At 38.2% G+C, this 8,359-nt stretch overlaps 1 long non-coding RNA gene across 1 annotated transcript; it reads left to right on the forward strand.

The window, feature by feature from the left end:
- The first annotated feature begins 4,907 nt into the window (after positions 1–4,907).
- LOC116073749 lies at positions 4,908–6,745 on the forward strand. The gene is made up of 2 exons (XR_004111891.1): positions 4,908–5,001; positions 6,648–6,745. It is a non-coding gene; the product is annotated as an uncharacterized LOC116073749 (long non-coding RNA).
- Positions 6,746–8,359: the final 1,614 nt, after the last annotated feature.

Consider the following 8,359-nt stretch of genomic DNA (forward strand, 5'->3'; position numbering starts at 1 on the left):
CAGAAATCCACCTGCCTCTGCTTCCCAAGTGCTGGGATTAAAGGCGTGCGCCACCACGCCCGGCTTTCCAAGATTCTTAATAATGCTTAAAACTACATCTCTATTAAACTCTACATATTCTGTATTTTTCTTATGCATATATACCTATGCACAGTCCGAGTCGTACTCTCTGCCTGCAACTTGCAAATCAGACTTGAGCTCTTACAGCTCTTGTGCCATGCCTGCCTGATGGCCAGTATGCTTCCTGACCTGAAGATCATGAAGTATCCTTGGAAAATGTAAGCAAACCTATAGTTAAATTTTTTTGCTAATATTCTGCTTTGGTCATGGTGGCTCTTCTTAGCCATAGAACGGTCACTTTGACAGCCAGTAACTGAAATGTGGTTTCAGTTACATAGTCTGTGGTATTCTTCTGAACCCTAGCATATTAGTACAAGCCAATGTGTGTAGGACATATATACATTCATCTTAAATGAACATATATATGAATGAATATATATAAATAAACATATATTAATATATGTGAATATATAGTCATATTAATTATATATATATAATTCATATGTATATATATAACTACAGTTACAAGGCACAGAATCTAGTGTTCAATGGATTTTGACATATATTGATTTTTTTTAACACAAGGCCATATTTCATAAAGTCTCTGGAAACTGCGTTTTTAATTTAGCAATGTATCTTGGATATTTTCCCTGTCTATTTAACATTTTTATTAGTCTTGGTATTACTTTTGGTTGACAACTTATAACTATACATTCATGGTTATAATATATTTTGATATGTATATACAATATGAAATGAATGTACATTTATCCATCACACTGTGTAACTATAATTTTTCTGGTGAAAATTTAAAGTTGTTATTTTGAAATATCTATTATTATTGACAATAGTGACATGGCTTTTCAGATGAGATTGGGTGTGGTCAAGGTGATTATGGCCTGAGACACATGACTTTTCAATAGGTCTCAAAACCTGTTTATCCTTTCTACTTGATACCTGGAATCTGATCACTACCTACCACAGTTTTTACTCATCTATTGGTGGGCAATTAAGGTAACTCTTCTTTGGCTGGATTTCTTAATAATTTTACAGTGAACATGGGCATGCAGGTATATCTGCAACATTCTGATTTTATTTCCTTTGACTGTATATTCAGAAGTGGGGTGGCTAAATCCCATGAACTAAAGTTCACAGGAGGGAAAAGCCACACCTACATGAAAGACTTTCCGAGGCTGATTGACACATTAGAATATGCAACCTTGGAATGTTGTAGATACAATACCACCCAGTCATTGGCCATCTGCATCTGACTCAGATAAAACCTTAGCTGGATATAATAGCAACCACTAGATTCTGACAACTAAAAAAGGTAAGATTATCATCAGATGAGATCTGAAGCACAGCAGATATTCTCTACCTTGTTCTAAACTGATTACCTGATTTTCCCACTTGTTTATTTGAAAACGGCCTTGGTTAAGTGACTTTCTTTTGTTCTGAAACTAGAAGAAACTCACAAATCTGTTAATATATCTGAACATAATATTTATGGTAGACTGATTCTGCATTCCTATGCCATAGTCATTCATGTTTGGCAAAAAAAAAAAACAAAAAAACAAAAAAACAAAAAAAAACCCAAAAAAACAAAAACAAACAAAAAAAAACAAAAACAAAAAAAACCAAAAAAACCCAAACAAACAAACAAAAAAAAACTTTATTCTCCTTCTGTGATTTTGTGTTGACAATCATATGGTCAAGGAAATAAATTAATGAAACTAATGAATATAGATATATGGCTTTCAAATATTCCCTTCTGCATAATGAAGGAAACACTAAGAAATCATCCATCTGATAGTGTATTAGTAGACAAAATGCATAAGGAATTCAAACAGCTCAATAGCAAGAAAACAAATAATCTGATTATAAGATGGGCACTGAGCCTGACAGTTATTTCTCTAAGGAAGACATACCAATGGCCACAAGCTAAATGAAAACACGCTCAGCATCGCTAATCATTAGAGTGATGCAAATCAAAACCACAATAAAATAGCACCTCACACCTGCTAGATTGGCCTGTATCAAAATGACAAAAATAAAAAAAAAAAAAAATCAGTGGCGGCAAGGACAAAACTCTTCATGTTGTTGTTGTGAATATAAACTAGCGCAGTCACATTGGAAAGCATCATGGGGGCTTCCTCGAGAAAGTTAAAAACTGAACTACCAGGCAGGTGTTCTTTGCCCATCCTTGTAGTAGTTTATGAAAGTTTGAGATTAGTTTTAAAATACTAAAATAAAATGGGGGGAAATTAATTAAAAGACAAAGAAGGCAAGTGTGAATGAAAAATGATTGATGGCTGAGATGATCCGTTATATACTGCTAAACAGTACTTCTAGGGAGTTGTGCTGATAAATAAGAGAATAAGAGGCCATCTGCCTTTTATCTTATACACTTTAGTGATTTTCAGACTTTTTTTTTAAAACAAGGAGAATGTTTGTTACATACTTATATGCATCTGGTAAAATATATGCATGTAGTGATTTGCAACCCAGAGTAAAATGTACCTTCTATTGCAATTTGAAGAGTTCTAACATAGTGTATTTTTTATCCACATGTTCTAAAATAGCATCTACCACCAGCATCTGTGTTCCCCAATCTTTATGTGTGGTGATGGTCTGTGTGTGTGCTGTAGCATAGTTTCAATAAATACTGTCTGTATATTTTAAAGACAGGATGAAGCTTCTATAAAAGTAATAATGGAAAAAATGGAAAAAATAAATGCACATTAAAAATATAAAATAGCAGAGACCACATGAAGCTCAAGAAGAAGGAAGGCCAAAGTGTTGATGCTTCAGCACTTCTTAGAAATGGAACAAAATAATCATGGGAGCAAATACGGAGACAAAGTGTAGAGCAGAAACCGACGGAAAAGCCATCCTGGAACTTCCCCTTTGGGGATCCATCCCATGTACAATCAATAAACCCAGACCTATTGTGGATGCCAAGATGCACTTGCTGAAAGGAGCCTGATATAGCTGTCTCCTGAGAGGCTCTGCCAGAGCCTTACAGATATGGAGGCAGATGCTCACAGACAACCAATGGAATGAGCACAGGGTCCCCAATGGAGGAGTTAGAGAAAGGACTGAAGGAGCTGAAGGGGTTTTCAACCCCATAGGAAGAACAACAACAATATTAACCAACCAGGCTCCCAGGGCTCTCAGGGATTAAATCACTAAACAAGGAGTATACAAGGAGGGACACACGGTTCCAGCCACATATGTAGCAGAGGATGGCCTTGTTGGTCATCAGTGGGAGGAGAGGCCCTTGGTCCTGTGAAGGCTTGAGGCCCCAGTGTAGGGGAATTCAGTGGCAGGGAGGAGGGGATGAATGGGTGAGTGGGGGAACACCTTCATAGAAACAGAGGGAGGAAGGATGGGAAAGGGGCTTTCCAAGAAGGGGAAGGGAACAGGGAAAGGGGATAACATTTGAAATGTAAATAAAGAAAATATCCAATAAAAAATGTAAAATACCAGCATTTCAGGAAAAAACAACCAAATCAGCTAATGCAAAGGCTGTAGATGACTTGGAAAGAGAAACTAAAAACAATATCTAGGATACAGAGCTAAAAGGCAGTCCTAAAGGAAAAAGAAGAGAGATAGATGTAGAAGCTCATATCAGAAATTCCCATCACTCTGGAGGATGAGGCAGGAAGAGTGATGTAAGTTGAAGGCCAGTCTGAACTACAGGGTGAGACCCTGACTGAAAAAAACAAAACAATACAGAGAAATTCATTTAAGAGATATGGAGGGTCCAATGAGAAGTCTTCAAAAGCTAATATGAGGTTAATAAATAGGAATGAACGAAAGGAAACAAGGCATGAAGAAGTGAAGAAAATACTGAACTTGGGATTGGTAGGTAGTATGCACCAGAATTATTAGCACATAAGAGGCTGAGAAAGTCCAGTCTGGGCTACCTTGCAGGAGCTTATCTCAAGAAACCAATGAATAAATGTAAAATAAACAATAAACAGAAGAAAGGAGTTAATCCATGCAATGGTAGAAAAATAGCTTACGAGACTAGAAGTATACCTTCATTTTCCACCATTTTAAGCACTTAAAAGCTTAAGCATTTTGAAATCACATCACAAACATGTGTGTGAGTTCATGCACATGTGTTCACTTACAGTCAATTGTCCTTTTCAGCAGCAGTTCCATCTCACGACGTCACAGTGAGCGAGGAATTAGCAAGCATTGGAATTTTTGCTATCGCTTGCAGGAGAAATGCAAGCTCTCTAGCCTCTGATCACCTTCTTTGAAATACTATTTGCATTATTTAGTAGACTTTGCCAATGTCCTTGTAAAACAAGCCAGTCAGGTTTGTTTCTTTCCTACATACTTGCTTTTCTTTATAGTTCTTAGCGTCTTCCTTCCTTCCTTCCTTCCTTCCTTCCTTCCTTCCTTCCTTTCCTTCCTTCCTTCCTTCTTTCTTTTTCTTTCTTTCTTTCTTTCTTTCTTTCTTTCTTTCTTTCTTTCTTTCTTTCTTTCTTTCTTTCTCCTTCTCTCTCTCTTTGTTTGTATGTGTGTGTGTGTGTGTGTGTATGTGTGCACATGCATGCATGCGTGAGTGTAGGTATGTAACATGTACACATACATATGTAGCACATGTATAGAAGTCAAAGACTGATGTTGGGTGTCTCCTCCCTTGATCTCCACTTTGTATATTGAGACAGGGTCTCTCAGCTGAGCCAGAGCTTGCCCATTAACTAGTCTGTTCCCTATCAACGAACTCAGCAGACAATAGTTGTCTTTACAGGCATCTTCAAAATCCACATGGAATCTATTTCCTTAAAAAAATACCTGTCTTTCTCTTTCTTTTCTTCCTTCCTGTGGGGCAGTGAGCAGTTCTGACAGCCGGAGTCTAGTACAGCAGAGTCACCTTGGAACCCAGGAGACCCACTGAGCGAAGTAATTTGCTCACGAGGGAAGGTAAGAGTTTGGTGAATTGCTCCTGAGACCAATGGCTCAGATTTCAGCCCAGACCCCTCACAGCTGCCCCTGCAGGAGATGTGTGCTCTATCAGGCAGACACTGTCTCAAACTCCCAGCTTTCTAGCTAGACCTTACACACAGTCATCTGACCACAAGCCAGGCATGCCACGCCCCATACAATAAAAGGGGTGGTTTGCCCCCTCCTCACTCTCTTACCCTTTTCCTCTTGCTCCTCACTCTCTCTTACTTCTCTCCCCTCTCACTCTTACTTCCTCTTGCTCTTTCCTCTCTCTGTTCTTTGTTCTCTTCTCTGCCTTTCTCTCTCTCCTCTTTTCTCTCTCACTCTCCTTCCTCTCCTTTCCTTCTCTCTACTTAACCAACATATCCTTCCTATAATAAAATAACTCATTGATACATTGCCTCCTTTTTAATTAAGGTGCCTTGCAGCAAACAGAGCAGCACCCTGGGAAGAGAGAGAGACCCAGGCCTCAGCAGCAGGCCCCCTGCCTCCAGGAGGGAGAGAGCCTCAGTCAGCCAGGCAAGGCCACAGGCCAGGCCCCCTGCTTTTGGGACAACACCTTTCTTCCTTCCTTCCTCCCCCTCCCTCCTTCTTCCCTTACTCCTCCCCCTCCCTCCTTCCTTTCTTCCTTCCTCCTTTCCTTCCTTCCTTCCTTCCTTCCTTCTGTCCTTCATTCTAATTCTTCATCTGCATGCATCCCACACCACCTACAAGTTTCTCATTTCTATGATATGCTACATAACTTTTGATAATACACATCTGAGACAGGTCCAGTGCCCTCCTGACCCTTATTTATCAGGGCCATTTTTTTTCTTCCACAACTCTAGCCACTTGTTGCTAACCTGTCTATTGCTTCACTAACACCACTGACATTAATTTACGCTTCCCAGAGTAGCCCCAAATACGACTGACATAGCATCAGTGAAGACTATTTCCACTTGGTAAATAGAATGACATCCTTGGCATGGTTAGAGATGTAAAATTCTAGCTGAGTTGGACAATCAACTGGCCACAGGACTACCTCTCAGGAAAGTGAGACCACCCCTAGATGGCTGGTTTATTTTATACTGTCCTAAGAAGACTGGAGAAATAATCATTCATTCCTTTAATGAGGATAATGTGTTTTTCCTTCTGGAGTTTCCATGCCCTAGCACAGTAGTTTGTAGGGCTTCAGCATGCAATTTTGTATGTCATTCTACTTTTCTGAATTATTGAGAGAAGCATAACTTTTCCTTTTTCTTCTTTATTTCCTTTTTTTCTAAGCACTTTGGTCTTCATTCTATCTCTAATGTTCACCTCCTTCCCTGCCATAAGGCTGTGTGCCATCATATGGCTGACATCCCTTGCTCCTGTAACTCAAATGCTGTGGCCCTTTTCTCCTCTCTCTTCTCTGTTTCCTCCCTCTAAGCAACTGCTAGGATTTGTACTTTGCCTGCCCTGGATTTTTTCTTTTAAAAACTAATACAATTATCCTCGAACTTCTGTTTGAGTTTGTCCTTAGATTCTTTTATGAATAAGACCAAGAATCTCAAGAGAGAATTCAGATTTCCCAGGATCTCCCAGTCATCATGATGGGAACCAATTTTCCCGTAATATAATGAGCACGTTTTCTCTTTTTCTTTCAGGATCTATGATATTGTTGACTCATTATTATGGAACTCACAAACAACACCATTGACATGTAAGCAAGAGCAAAGCTCACATAAATAAAGCATACCCGAAATAGCAGTTTCTCTCAAAGACATATCATTTTCTTCTACTCAGAAAGAGTAGATGGCACTTTAATTAACACCATCCTTGAGGGCATGAGAATGTGAAAGATGTGCCTTTAAACAAAAAAGTGGATTAATGGGAATTAAACTATAAGGGTGAGCATTATCATGTGCAACTTTGGCTTGGAAGATGTATATAAGAAAATGTACCCTTTTGACTCCTTCATATATCCGCAAAGGATCAAGACAGTATGGTAAGTATTAAGTACTGACTATTTAATATCATAGATAACTTTTGAGCAAGTAGTATATTTTCAAATATGTAATCATCAGATAATAATGAGATAGTTGGCCACATGTGGATACATATATTCTTTATGTGTGAATTTCTTCTCCAGTCATAACAAGATAACCATTCTTGAGCTCTGCAATGGCCACAGCAACTATAACAGAAAAATACAGTAATAGACAGGCCTATAGGAACTACTGACCCTCCTGGAGGATTTGAAGATCCTGCCTGGAATTCTAGCTGTTACTGCCTCCCTCAACTGAAAATGATATTGGAGAGATGATAAAATATAAAGGACATGAAAAGTTTATTAAAAGCAGCATCTATAATGCATCTTCCATGTGGTCAGACTTCATGATGGGTGGGATTTTGTGGAGATACAGCTCTTTGGGTTCACTTACACTCCTTTAAGTATTCTCTCAGCCATTGAGAGACAGCCTAACAAACTCATTGACCTCAACATGTTCAAACTCTGTCAATGATCCTATTCTGGGTTGATTAAATGTTTGTTTGCATCTTTTTGGGAAACTTGTGCATATGCTCATTTTTTTCAAAACAGCATGGATCCTACTTCAATAATGCATACATGTGTAGCAACATATAAGGTTTAAATGAAAATAGATTATATTTGTTTTATACTTCAAAGCATACTACTTCTGAAGTGAGTGATGACAAAATTATAAGTTGAAGGCAAGTTCAGGGCTTAATAGTTCTTTTGTAGGCTAGCTGAATCAAGATATATGTAGGCTAAATTATGTCTTTCAGCACATCATTTTGGATAGTCTGACCAATATTCCATTTGAAATTACTAAACATAAGGAATAAAATATCTTCATATGCCTAAATAAGTTGGCAAGAGAATATGAAATCTTCAAACCAAAACCACAGTGAAGATAGTGATCTGATAATGGTTCGAAGATTAGTAGGTCTAATCATAAGATAATATATTAAAATGTAGTATACTTGTATACAGGAAGATGATTAAAGATGAAAAGCATGTGTTGAATGTTTCAATAAGCTTAAAAGTAGATTCCAAAAGCTTTCACCATAAAGGAAATATAAATGCTTGAGCAGATTGTTAAATATAGGACACAAAACACAGCAGTGTTCTGTAAATGAAGCTAACATGAAGTTACTTCGGGAATGGGGCTTATTAGAGGCAGAGGCCTCAAAGGCTCATCTGGGCCTGGAGATGGGAAGGAGAACATTAGACAAAACCAGTACAATATACGGAGTTCCAAATGTGGAAGGTGAAGCTTCCCTTCAAACCTGGTGGTCAATTTCACTAATTCTTTACAACAAGAAAAGAGAGATAAGAAGAGAGAAAGGTGGATGC

The sequence above is a fragment of the Mastomys coucha genome, unplaced genomic scaffold (assembly GCF_008632895.1).
Source record: "Mastomys coucha isolate ucsf_1 unplaced genomic scaffold, UCSF_Mcou_1 pScaffold23, whole genome shotgun sequence".
In the NCBI taxonomy this organism is placed as follows: domain Eukaryota; kingdom Metazoa; phylum Chordata; class Mammalia; order Rodentia; family Muridae; genus Mastomys; species Mastomys coucha.